This window comes from Macaca thibetana, chromosome 14 (assembly GCF_024542745.1).
Source record: "Macaca thibetana thibetana isolate TM-01 chromosome 14, ASM2454274v1, whole genome shotgun sequence".
Taxonomy (NCBI): Eukaryota; Metazoa; Chordata; class Mammalia; order Primates; family Cercopithecidae; genus Macaca; species Macaca thibetana.
Window position 1 is genome coordinate 80,938,776 of NC_065591.1, and position 14,997 is coordinate 80,953,772.

Below are 14,997 nucleotides of genomic sequence, written 5' to 3' on the forward strand. Positions count from 1 at the left end.
TCTAATACACACAGGTAAGGAGGGAACAGCAAATTTACTGCAAATAATTTGCTACTACAAATAATTTATGTTTGTAAATTATTTTTTCCCATAATTTATTCTTATTTTACACACTTTAGTAGGCAAAGTGTGTGAGAAAAGACGCAACATAGCATATTGTCTGGCACACAGTAGGTGTTCAATAAGTATCTGATAACCGAATACATAAATAATAGTTAGAATCCTTCAAATTTTATCTAACCCGCCACTTACCTTATCTATGCCTGTTGCATGAAGTCCATGTCATGAGGCAAAATGTGAGAAACCATTAAGCTGAGCTGCCAAGAAAAACTTTTCTTTAGTAGGTACACATTTTAAAATTATTTTTCCTTAAATTTGTATTCAGCAATAATTTTAAGCTTACAGAATTGTGAAAATAAAAGCAATACAAAAACCATGAATATATATTTTACCCAAACTTACATTTTATCCTGATTCTCTCTCTCTCTCCCAGTCTGAACCATTTTGAGGGTAAATTGCATAGACTAACTCTTTACCCCTGAATATGTTAGTGTGTATTTCCTAAGGATAGGGATAGACTCATATAGCCACAGAACAGTTTTCAACTTCAGTAAACTCTATAGATACAATGCTTGTATCAAATCTACTGTATATATTTCAGTTTTTAAAAATAGATACAATAATATCCTTTTCAGTATTTTTCTTCTCCAAAATAGAATCCAGCCTAGGGTCACATAGCATTTAGTTTTCATGGTTCTTTAGTCTGAAATATTTCCATAGTCTGTACATATGTGTCTTTATGTGATTGACAGCTCTAGAGGATATAGTTCCTCCTCTTCCTCCTCATTTTTTAATGGAATGTTCTTCATTTTGAGTGCATCTAATATTTCCTCATGACTAGATCCAGATAATGCACTTTTAACCAAAATTCTACATAGGTCATTATGCATCTTTCTGAGATGCTGTCACATCTGGAGGCACATGACTATCTGTCTCACGTTGGAGATGTTAATTTTGATTGCCTACTCCAGATGTGGTTCAATTTTCCCACTGCATAATTACTTCTTTCCCCTGTTTAATAAACTGTCTACATGGAGACATTTTAAGACTATGTAAATAAACCACCTGTTATCACAATTTCTCCTACAGTTGCCATCCATTGATGGCTACAAATGTATGATTTTTCAGCTTCAGCACTTCTTTTAAATTTATTAGCCAATATTCAGGATTCTACTATTAGCAAGAATCCTCCATTCTATCTATTTATTTATCTGTCTACCTGTCTAATAATGGTATGGAGTAAAGGCTTTCCATTGTTTAATGGTATATAACTCATTGATGTGCTTAATTATCTTTGTATGCCAGTGGTTCCAGAATTTGCCCATGGTACACCTTCAAGCTTGTTCTTATGTCTCCATTTCATATACACATTTTTTTTAAAACACACACTCTCTCTGGTAAGTAAATTATTCTACAGCATCTTGTACCTACAATGCTCCAGGCCTGAAATTAGCCATGACTCTAAGGAGTAATGTTTTCTTTCATTGGAAGGAAATTCAAGGTCAAGATTTGGAAGCAAGTTTTGGTCACCAGAGAGACACATTTTATCTCACAACATGAATAGGGCAGGGAGTTTTCTTCTCCAAAATAGAATCCAGTCTTGGGGTGTCTTGGTCTACAAGGACTACTCAAGTGAATATAGCAGTGAGGACAATAGGAATTGAAAAGAGGTCAAATGTCACAATTACACCCTGCTCTCTCAATACTTGCACATGAAATGGAATTGTTGCTTTTGATTAAACCTCAAAGTTATTGCTTCCTTTTTTTTCTTGGTCTTGTGAGAAGTGTATAATGCACTTCCCATGGAACAAAATATTCATAGTCATTGCTAGGACAAAGGAACTATTGTATTTTTGTCTATGGAAGTTATTTAAGTAACCTCAGCTTTCCCCTTAGATTTCATTGCTGAAATAGTGAAGATGTGTAACTTGTGAATTGTATAAGAGAGACCTCATGGCCAGGCACGGTGGCTCACGCCTGTGGTCCCAGCACTTTGGAAGGCCAAGGCAGGTGGATCACCTGAGGTCCGGAGCTCGAGACCACCCTGGCCAACATAGAGAAACCCCATCTCTACTAAAAATGCAAAAATTAGCCAGGCATAGTGGCACATGTCTGTAATCCCAGCTACTCAGGAGGCTGAGGCAGGAGAATCACTTGAACCCAGGAGACAGAGGTTGCAGTGAGCCTAGATCATGCCACTGCACTCCAGCCTGAGTGAGACTCTTTCCAAAAATAAATAAATAAATAAATAAATTAATTAAATTAAAACCTCATGTTTCTAGATAAAGCAAATACAAATAAGTCTGTATTATAAGCGGTTTTCTGATTAGGTTAAATAGGGAACCCTGTGCAGTGTCAGTTGTCATCAGTTGTCACATTAAAACAGAAATTTTCTCTCATGAAAATCTCTGCCTATCCATTATGTCCTGTATATCAGAGTTCACAAGAGATTTTTTTTTTTTTTAATAGCACTGTTGGGGAGTGGGACATGGGAACTGAAAGTTCAATGAATTGATTAAAGGTAATCAAACTGATTAGGATTAGATCCTAGCTCAACCACTTCCTAGATGTGTGACCTTGGGTATGTTATTTAACTTCTCTGGGTCTTAGTTTTATCATCTGTAAAATGCGGATAACATAATAATGTATAAGTTTCAAAGAATTAAATGATGTAATACATGAAAGGTACTTAGAACATTTTTTTCAACAAAGGGCACAACACTATTGTGTTAAGCTGTGGTTAGTTGCTGACAACTTAGTTAGCAATCATTAACTTCTCTGGCAATTAGCTTAACAAAGTAAGTATACATTGAGTTCTGAGAAAGCATATTATAAAGGCCTACATTTAGTGGAAAAATAAGGGAAAGGGGAGGATGGAAAAGAAGATTCATGAAGATAGACCCGAAAATAAATAATGTTTCTGGAGACAGATAGGATTTCAGGGCAAGTTTCAAAAATGAGGTGACAGCAGGAGCAAAGGTATCTTCTGTTACCCAAAAGGGAAGAAGGATACAGGAACAAAGAACAACTTGTTGGTGTTTAATGGCGTACTTCCAACTCTGAGCACAGTGGTTGCCTATAGTAGGTGCTCATTAAGTACTGGCTGACAGACTGATAAATCAATAAACAAAGGAAAGCTGCCTTCATTGTAAAACTTATATATACCAAGAATAGTGTAAAATCAAATTAATCATAGGTAGGGCCAAGTCAGTCTTGGGTTGTTTCAAACCACCCCTTTCTAACAAATGCAATTTATGACTATGGAAACTTATTATTGGAAGAGACTTTTCAGTATATTCAGTCCGACATCCCACACTATGCTAAGATGCCCACTGGGATAACATCACTATATGACCCATCAAGGGAAAACCTACCCCACAAGGGAAAATAAGAAGTTCTTTAGGATAAACCAAAATCTAATTTCATTCAACTTAAATAGAGCCATCCATGAACCTGGTATTATGGTATACTATGGAAGTACAAAAAAATACAAAGATAACTTACACAGTTTATCTCACTGAAAAGCTCACCATCAAGTGAAGAAACACCACACAAATACATAAGGAATACACAAAATAGTAATTGATATAAAATGAGGTAGGAACCCAGATACACCAGAAGTATTTCCCAAGGAGGTGGAAATAGAATTGGATCTTGAAATATCATTAACTGCTCACTGAGCAGAGAAGAGGAGGAGAGGCATTTCCAGCAGAGGGAACAACATATGCAATGACGTAGAGGTGTGAAAGTGTGAGACGAGTTACCAAAAAATGAGAAGTTCTACGTGGCTAGAATATTGAGTTTGTAGTGGGAAATAACAAGAGATGTAAGGAGTTTAGAAAAATCCATGTATACCGGTGTGTCTCAATCTTCTTGAAGGAAAAAAAACACATTATAGGCCTCTAGGAATATGTTCACAAATCCCTAGAAAATTAAGAAACTGAAGTTTATTCTAAGATTCTTTCAAACCTTCACTTTAAAAGAGTTATAAATTCATTAGTATTACATTAAACATTAGCTGTCATCACCATAAAAACCTAATGTTTAAAATCCACAACATTCATATCTTCAAAAGTATGTGTGAAAAATTTGTCTTGAAAACATTGCCATCGACAAGGGTAGTTGCGATAGGTTATTAAGCAGGAAATTGATATTATCCTACATATTCTTCAAAAGATATGATGCTAGTGGCATTAGTAGAATGCAAAAAGATAATCAGTGAGCTATTGGGGGAGTCATGGATGATGAGGGCTAGATCTAAAGTAGTGAGAATGAGGATGAAGATGAGTTGAATAGTGTATAGAATCAGAAGCTCTGGTGACTGACTATAAGGCAGCAAGGAAAGTAACAAGTTCAGGATGATTCTGACACATCTGTGATTGATTTCTAACAATTGGTCCTTGTTTTTTTCCTAGTAAGTTACACATCATTTAAAAATGTAATTTTTCTTCATGTAACAGCCCTTATAAAACTGATATTATGCTTCTCTAGAACCTTAACATTTTTTCTGCAGCCCTTCAGTCCTTTTTATTTCAATGTGACTGTCAAGCACTTCAGTAGGAAGTATTTCACCACTTCACATGCAAATATTTTTTTTAAGGAGCAATCTAGAAAGTGGTAAATGAGCTCTGAGCTTTAATGAGAAACAGTGGAAGTTTTGCATTTTTTAATGACATTTTAACATGAATAGTGTGTGTATTTGCAGATAAAAGCCAGCTGGGAAACTACAGTGAAGCCTCCATAGGTAATCTAGTTTTCAGTCTTCCTGCCTGAGAAATGGACTTTCTTAGTTCAAGCAAAATACAATACAATGCAATGCAATGCAATGCAATGCAATGCAATGCAATGCAATGCAATGCAATGCAATGCAATGCAATGCAATGCAATGCAATGCAATGCAATGCAATGCAATGCAAGTCACTCAGATTCAAAAAACAAATTCCTTTGACACTAATTGTGTAAACTGGGTAGCCAAGGAGATAGTTAACATGGGGTGACACATTCTAGTAGTTGGAAGGCTAAATCCCTAGTATATTCCTCACTAATTCTGAGGGAATCAGAAACTCAGTAGTTTGGTGTACCCTGACTCAGAGAGGGGCAGAAGATTTGGAAAGATGATTAATCCAGACCAGGAAAACCTTTCTGGGCCTGTTTTACTTAATCCCCCAGATTTACCACCTCGATAACCACATTGGTATTCTGATCAGGCAATAATCCTGATAATAACAATAAAAATTCCTATGTGCCAGACGTTGATACTTCTCACATGTTATCTTATTTTTTCCTCATAACAGTCCTAGGATATTTCATTGATTAAACTAAAGCACCATTTTCTGTAAAGTAATTATTCCAATAAATTTAGGAGACAGTCTCTGTCCTTATATTATAAGCTCATTCCACTTATTTCACTCAAAAGGTAACTTTTTTCTCTTTTCTTCAAGTTCTCAGAGCAAATAGAACCTTTCCTATAACATGAAGGGAATTCAACAAGTGACAATTGTATTGTTTTCCAAGTAGATTTGCTTTATATGTAGTTCTTTAATCAGAAAATAACATTACTGTTTTTAAAATTCTGAAACAAAATAGGGAATGTTCTATTGTGAATAAGATCTTTGTAGATATTTATGTATATTTTAAATTATTGAAGGCAGAAGCTGCTCTCAGGGAAGAGTTAATATTTATGTTATAGGTTCACACACACATCCACACCCACACACATGTGCACACACACACACAAGTCAAGTGTAATTACTACATATGAAAATTCCTGTCAAATTCTTAATCAATATCTTATTTCTCAAAGCAGAAGGTTGGGAGGACCAGAATACGTTTATCACATCTGGTTATTTTAGAAATTCTCTAGTTAGCATGCAGTGATAGCCTACTAGAAATGATGAGTATTTGAAGATTATGGGGCATTTTAATTTTTGCAGAAACAGAGTTCTTAAGAACCAGTGACATAGTTGAGACATCTGAGTGGTAGAAAGTCACTGTTTTCTATTTCTTTCAGAGAGGACTTAGAATAGTTTAAAGTTTGAGGGTATTATTGCATGATACTCAGTAACTTCTAAGTAGTAAGTGCACTAATGGTATCGCTGGGGCTCTCTGTGTTAAAAAAACAAAAACAAAACAAACAAACAAAAAGCAGCATTTGTCCCCATATATTTATACATTTTAAACTGACTCTTCTACCTAGTCCTTCTTCTACTCCTCTAGTAATACTGGCATGCAATTTGTTGTTCTTGCCAAATGCGAATACTGAGAAAGTTAAAGTGAATTTATGTAAGCCGTGTGTCATCTTCACTCTGAATTAAAAGGTGCAGGTATTATCTTATGGGAAGTACCATCTTAGGAAGATTCACTGGAAAGAGAGAAAGAAACTCCCCAGATTAGTGCAGAGCCCCTTACAGTCAATGAAAACACTGATATTGAAGACATATAGAACTGGATTTCAGTATCAGTTCTAAAATTCTGGGCATCTACTTCCTAATTTGTAAAATTTGTTCAATAATTACATTTGGGTTATTATGATAATTTATGTACATCTAGCTCCTATTACATACACAAAAATGTTTCCCCTTTTCTCCTCCCAACTTCTCTGTAATCTTCAATAGTCTTCTCAATTTCTGTTATAATTTAGCATAGGCTTTCAGTCTTCGTAATGTGTATTTATCCATGCTAAAGAGCTTTTGTTTAATTTTTCATGATTTGAACTCACTGCTGTGGAAAATGGCTATTTACAGAAGGATAATCTCATTTTCCAAGAATTCATTTGAGGGTCCTAGAAGATCTTTATGAAGCAAAATAATACTTTTCTTATTTTTTAAGTATTTTCAAAATAATTTAAGTATTTTATATATAAGTATTTTATATAATTTAAGTATTCTTATATATAATATAAAGTATTCTTATATAATAAATATACTTATTTAAGTATTCTCAAAATAATACTTCTTTTCTAAGTATAGAGTCAGGCATTAAAACATATAGACATCTCACTTCCTTGGGATAAGTCTTGGGAAAAATATCACTACACACTAGCAATAAATATTGCAAAGAAAATTTATAACTCTATTTTATGCAGTTATTAATTAAACAAATATGAGTTAAAAGACTTTAGGAGTTTTGCTCTGTAGCCCAGGCTGGAGTGCAATGGCACAATCTTGGCTTACTGAAACCTCCACCTCCCGGGTTCAAAGGATTCTCAAGCCACAGCTTCCTGAGTAGCTGGGACTACAGGTGAGTGCCACCATGCCTCACTAATTTTTTTTTGTATTGTTAGTAGAGATAGGATTTCTCCATATTGGCCGGGCTGATCTCAAACTCCTGACCTCAAGAGATCCACCACCTTAGACTCCCAAAATGCTTGAGCCACCAAGCCTGGCCTAAATTCAGGGTATCAAAGATAAATTAACAATGTTTGATGCAAACATACTACTGCTTTGTACTCTTCTACACTAATGATTTGTAGTGTTTTGGTTTCAGAATCCATTTACAACTCTTACAATATATGAAAAATTTCTGCTAGCTTTTATTTATGTGGATTATATTTATGACTACTTCTCATTTGTAAAACTGTAAAGATCTTGCATATTTGTATTAATTAATTTAAAAATAAATTTCTTATATGATAGTATAAATAATATAATTTTAATAATAATTTCTAAAATACTAAGTGGAATGAAACTACTTTTTATTTTTACAAACAGGCTACATCTGGATTTTATGACTACTTCTACATTGAATATATTATAATTTATTGTTTGGTTGAAGAACTTGATGAAAAATCTAGCCTCACACAACTATGTAATCAGAATACAGAGAAGTATTTTTAAAAACACTTTCAGATAATTGTGAATCCTTTCTTTTTGACACTAAAACTTCACAAATGGTAATTTTCTCAGAGTTTAATTACACTGTCAAATCTGAAATCCTGTAAATGACCTTTTTGTCCTTGCCACATTAAAGTCCGTTGATCTGTCTAGCATCATGAATGAGTATTTTACCCATTAGTGATTTTATAATATCATGCATTGGTCATTTGTAAAATACTGAGTTACACAATCTTCCAAATGTTAAAATATCTCATTATACAATATTCAAAATGACATTATTAATATCACCACCAATCTCATCAGAAATATCTTTAAGTATGAAGACTTTATCAAGCTCATAGTGATGGTATCAATTTTTCTTAATTTAAATTTTTGCTTGAAAACTCAAATTGTAGCACTGAAAAAATACCATTAGCTTTTTCAAGTGACAGACTTGCTTTGTTCACATAAGAAGAGGTCTGCCAAATGCCTGTCTAAATAGCCAGTTTATCTCTGAATTCTACATTCAAGTCAAAATGATTTCCTGTGGGAAACATGATTATTTCAGCTCTCAACACAAATAATGGCACAAGTGTTTTTTCCCTAGATGAACATATTTCAAAATGCAGCATAAATAGTACATATGTAGGTTCCATTCTGTCGAACAGAAAAATAAAGAGGCATATAAAAGAAGATAGTTTTTTAAAAAAGAAATTGTATTGCTTCATTAAGGACATTAAGTGAAACTAGCATTCATGTATTCAGTTTTACTGCAAGTCTGTGGCTGGTGAAGAATGTAATAATTACAGTACACTTGGTTGCCACTACCTTGATTTGTGCTAAGACACCAGAAGATTTACCCACTATTGCTTTTGCACCATCAGTGCAAATGTGAACACGGAAAAAGGCAAATCACATCATAGTATTATTAGGAAAATAGTTTTGACATTGCAAATACTCAAAGAGTTTCAGGGACTTCAAGGGATCTGTTGGTTACATTTTGCTAACCAAGAAAACCCTGGGATTGTAGAATAATTTCTTTTTAAAACATAAGGGCATCTGGGAAGACCTTATTAATTTCAAACATAATTCTGCATTTTCAGGATGAAATGTCAAAGAATGTTGATATGTAAATGCACATTTAAATCCAAAGAGATGGTGGCTAATGACGTACATTATCAGGCCTTTCCTCTAGAGGTTTTGGTTCAGTAGGTCTGGCAGTGGAAGTAGGGGTGTTTATGACCTCCAGCGAGCCACAGTGACTCATATAATAATGTTTATATACATATATATATATATTTATGTGTGTGTGTGTGTATGTACACACACACACATATCTCCACACAATTATTTCTATTTATATATTAAACTCTATTATCAATACAAAGAGCACACATGCACACACACATATTTTTGTGGGGGTAGGGTAAAAGGTGTTTTCCTGCAGTGGTACATTGGTCACCTTGCTTCTCTCTCTGGTGACTGTTGAGGTTGTCTACAGTGGATTGGGTGCATCCTGAGGGCCTTCAACAGAATGAGGTCCACACATAACCTTCTAGTATTTGGAAAGTTGAAGGACAGAATGAAAATCCCACAGTAAAAGCATGCTGAGCTATGAAAATGAGGCAGATTTTATGGTAAATAGTAGGTCATTGTGTTTCCCAAACTTGATCTAATTGGCTGTTACAAATTATCTGGCACATATATTGATTCCAGATGTGATTAGTGTTCACTTGGTTCTAGGGTTTTACATATATGCCAATTTGGCAATCCTAACATGTTGATGTTGATAATGTTTCATGGCCAAAACTAGAATGTATTTTCATAATACACACACACACTCACACTCTCTCTCTATAACTGGATCCTAGGAAACTTTAATTTTAGTAAATGCCTCAGGTGATTTTTATGATCAGGCATACAGGGCAGCTCTGCTCTATAGCTGGTTACTGTATTCACATTTCTTTTCTTATGATGTAATAAGTAATGGTGGGGGAGCAGATTTTGTAATCAACTGTAGAAATATGGCTATAAAAACTATTTCATGGCTTATATTTCTCTTCGTTGCAAGCTTGTCTTACCTCAAGGGCAGAAAAAAATGATGCTGTTTCTATGAAAAGATTTTTCTGTTCAGTAAAATCTCTAGTGTAAAAAGAGTAGCCTATTTTCAATTTGCAAGTCTGATTATTAGCCTTTGATTCATATAACATAAATAGACTTCTTTGATATCTAAAGAGCTTGACTATATTAAAGTAAGAAAGTAATAGATACTTGCATCTCAACTTTATAACTGAGCAACAGAGAAAACAAAATTAGTAGTTGTTGAGCACCTGATGCCTTGTACATTTTCAAATAAATCATTTGAAATTTGCAACTACACCATGAGATAGGTTTTGCCTTGATTTTACAGATAGGGAACCTGATAGTCACATGGTTGATAACAACCACAGTTAAGTCTACTATTCCAAGTTCATCCGACTCCAAGGCTGATACAAATTCCACTTCACTACAAAGCTTTCTTCAGCTTGCTAAAGTAAAGCTCAGGACTCTGATAAACTCCCAACCCTGCCTCTGGTATATGACCCAACACTAACCACACTGCTCAGAGAGGGTATCTAAAAGAAATTCTTGTGTGTAAACAATGAAATTTTGGTGGGCAAACAGAAACATAATCGTAAATAAACTAACAAAAGCATACAACACAGAATTCTACTTCTGGGAAGGTAAAGTAGGTACACTTTTCTCTATTAGTCCCTCTAAATACAACCACAGTCTCTGCATATTGTATATAAAAGAAGCAGAAAGAATATAAATAGTGGAGAGAAGAAGGCAGATCAACTCGGAATATTGGGATCTCATGGTATGACGGTGAGTCCCCTGGGTTTTATTTTCCTCATATATTCAAGATTTGGAGTTGAAGAAGCTTGTAACCTAGAAACACCTAAAGGTACATACAAACAAAAGTAAAACAAAACAAAACAAAAACAGAAAAAAACACCAACAAAAGCCTTCTCTCTCTAGTCACAGGACAAAGAAAGGTGCAGACAAGTTTTAAATAGTAACCACTCTACTTCATCAAATTCAAAAACAGAAAACCTGTGGCACAATCCCCACCCAAGTCAGCAAAAGTTGACTGGGGAGACTAGACTTCCACCCTTGCTAGGCTATAAAAGGTGCCTCCTCAATACCCTTCCAGGGCGGTGTAAGAGAAGGCTCAGTTTGCATTCCAACCAGGGAGGAATTAACCACTCTTCTACTTTACATGGAGGCAACTTGGAGGACCTACAATTCTATCCCTATTAGGCAGTAAAAAGATGAATCTTTTCTTCCCTTCTGGATTGTTGTCAGAGGGGGCCTATTGGAGAGTTAGGTCTTGGAGCACTGTCTAGTGGTAATTAGGCCACCCAATGGCATTAGGGGAAACTAGTTGAGGAGCAGTAAGTCATGAGGTATTCTTACCTCTCCTAGCAAGGAAGACACCAGAAGAGGCCTAGTGGGGAGCCAGGTCAGTGGGGAACTTGGACTTCTATTGCTACTTGAAAGTAATAATGCAGCGTTTCCCTTCTGTTGGAGCTGAGTCAGAGAAAGCCAGGAGATTATACATTTTTTTTGTTTGTTTTTTTGAGATGGAGTCTTTGTTGTGTTGCCCAGGCTGGAGTACAGTGGCGTGATCTCGGCCCACTGCAACCTCCACCTCCCAGAGTAGCTGGGATTCCCCTGACTCAGTTTCCCGAGTCGCTGGGATTATAGGCACCCACCCACAAGCCCAGCTAATTTTTTGTATTTAGTAGAGACAGAGTTTTAATATGTTGGCCTGGCTAACCTCCAAATCCTGACTTCAAGTGTTCAGCCCACCTTGGCCTCCCAAAGTGCTGGGATTACAGGTGTGAGCCACTGTGCCCAGTTGAGATTATAAACTTTTATAAAACAGAAGATTTAATAAGTCTCATAAAATACTCAAAATGTCCAGGTTGCAAAATTAATAATAATAATAATAATAATAATAATAATAATCCCTTTTCATACCAAGAAAAGTTACATCCTTGAATTAAAAAAAAAAAAAACAAAAAAACGGTAAATGGCAACACTGAAGTAACAGATATGTTAAAATTATCTCAAATAATAGGTTGGAGCAAAAGTAATTGTGGTTTTCGTCATTGAACAGAATGGCGAAAACCACAATTACTTTTGTATCAAGTTAACAGATTTTAAAACAGTCATTTATTTTTATTATTTATTTATTTATTTATTTATTTATTTATTTATTTATTTATTGAAATGGAATCTGGCTCTGTTGCCCAGGCTGGGGTGCAGTGGCGCGCAATCTCTGCTCACTGCAAGCTCCGCCTCCTGGGTTCACCCCATTCTCCTGCCTCAGCCTCCCGAGTATCTGGGACTACACGTGCCTGCCACCACGCCCGGCTAATGTTTTGTATTTTTAGTAGAGACGGGGTTTCACCTTGTTAGCCAGGATGGTCTCGATCTCCTGACCTCATAATCCGCCCACCTCGACCTCCCAAAGTGCTGGGATAACAGGCGTGAGCCACCGCACCCGCAAAACAGTCATTTTTGAATTCCTCAATGAACAATTATAAACATACTTGAAACAAATTTAAAAAAATAGAATGACTTATCAAGAAAATGGAAGATATCACAAAGAACAAAATAAAATTAGAACTAAAAAATACAGTTACCAAAGTAAAAGTCTCAATGCTAGGTTCAACAGCAGAATGAAGAGGAAAGAAGAAAGAATCAGTGAACTGGAAGACAGAAAAATAGAAATTACCAAATCTGAAAAACAGAAAAAAGATTGGAAAAAAAATTAAAAAGGCTCAAAGACTTGAATAACTACATGAAAATGATTGAACATTTGTGTTATTAGTAGCCTAGAGAGGAGAAAAAGCAGTTCTGGGAAAGTACTCAATGAAATGACTGAAAACTTCCCAAATTTAGTAAAAGAAACAGCAAATTCAAGAATCTGAGTTAAACCCAATTTAATAAATCCCATAGCAATCCACATTAAAATATATCACTACAAACTTCTAAAAACTAAAGAAATATTGAAAGTAGTGATTTTGTGGAAAAAATGACTGACAGATTTTCCTTTGACACCATGGAGGCCAGAAGGTGGCACTACATTTTTCAAATGCTGAAAAAAATGAACTGTTAATGCAGTGTTCTATGCCCAGGGAAAATAATTCAGTAATGAAGGAGAAATCAAGATCTCCTCAGATGAAGAAAAATGAAAAGTTTGTCACCACCAACCAGACGTGCCCTGAAAAAAAAAAAGTTAATAGAAGTTTCTTTAAAAGAAGGGAAATGATAAAATAAAAAACTTTCTTATGCAAAAATATAGGGAATTCAATAGACTTCTTTCGAGTTTTCTAAATTGTGATTTGATGGTTGAAACAAAAATAAAATTTTATGTCATTCATCTCAATGAACATAAGAGAAATATTTAAGACAAATAAGGTTTTACACTTAATTTGAACTAGTTGAAGGATTCCAGCAGAGAGAAATTATGTAAAAATAGCATAATACTTAGATAAATCACCAACAAAGTGATACAATATATTTAAAAAAACTATTAATAAAAATGGAATTTGTAAAAATTTTCAAGCAACTCAAATGAAGACAGGAAAAATGAACCAAAAAATTCAGCAAAGTAACAAACAGGAAAAAAAAAAAAAAGTTGGTTTAAGCCATAACATTATATGATACTTATATTAAATGTGAATGGTCTAAAAATACCAAATAAGAGATTGGTAGATTAGATTTTATTTTTAAATAACCCAACTGTATTGAGCCTAGAGGAAATTCACTTTAGATATAACATTATTGGTGAAAGTGAAAGGATGGAAAAAAAAATTATAAAACAATCAAAACAAAGTGAAAGTGGATATATTAATATCTAATAGACTTCAGAGAAAAAACAATCATTGGAGTAAGAGAGGCACATTTTATCAAGATCAATGAGTCAATCCACTAAGAAGACATAGCAATCCTAAATGTGTAGGCCCCAAACAGGCTTAAAATATGTGAAGCAAAAGCTGGTAGAGCTAAAAGGAAGAAATAGACAAATTCACAATTACAGTTGGAGAATTCAATGCTTCTTTTTAACCAATAGGACTAGGCAAAACATCTTCTGCAGTGATACAGAAGAACTTAACACCATCAGTCAAAAGAATGTATTCAACATTGATAAAACATTCCATTCAATAATGATAAAAATACTCATTTATTTAAAGTGCTGATAAAACATATGCTAAACATATGACTGCCCCTTGAGCCATAAAGCAAACATCAACAAATTTAAAAGGATTGGAATTATACAGATTGTGTTCTCTTACCATAATGGAATCAAACTAGAAATCAATAACATTATGGAAAGATCTTCAAACACTTAGAAACTAAACAAAGCACTTCTAAATAACCCAAGGAGTAAAGAGAAAGACTTAAGGAAAATAAAATACATTTAAATAAATAAAATTAAAAACCAAATTTACCAAAATTTGTCAGACATACTATAAAATTGTGCTTAGAGGGGGAAGTATAGTACTAAATGCACACATGTGGAAAGAGGCAAAGTTTCAAGTCAGTAATACAAACTCAAACTCTAGAACTTAGAAATAGAAGAGCAAAATAAAACTAAAGCACAAAGTATGAAGGAAATAATAAAGATAGGAGCAGAAAGCAGTGAAATTAACAGGAATCAATACAGGATATGAATACAGCAAACACCTGGTTTTTGGAAATATTAATAAAATTGACAAATTAACATGATTGCAAAGGAAAAAAAGAGAAAAGACACAAATTACCAATATCAAGAATCAAACAGGGGATATCACTACAGATCTTGGAGACATCAAAAGGGTAATAAAAGAGTACTATGAGCACTCTATGTACATAACATTTGACAATTTAGATGAACTAATTCCTAAAAAAGCACAAACTATACCACTCACCCAATAAGAAATAGACAATTTAAATAGCCCTATAAATGTAAAGGAAATTGAATTGGTAATTTTAAATCTCCCAAAATAGAAATCCTTAGGCAAAGAATGTTTTCCTTGAGAATCAATCAGGAATTTAATAAATTAACACAAATTCTATACAATCGGTT

General features: G+C 34.4%; 1 protein-coding gene across 1 annotated transcript in view; it reads left to right on the forward strand.

The window, feature by feature from the left end:
- The window catches only part of TYR (tyrosinase), a 119,996-nt gene that overhangs the window by 15,927 nt on the left and 89,072 nt on the right, over positions 1-14,997 (forward strand). The window lies entirely within an intron of this gene.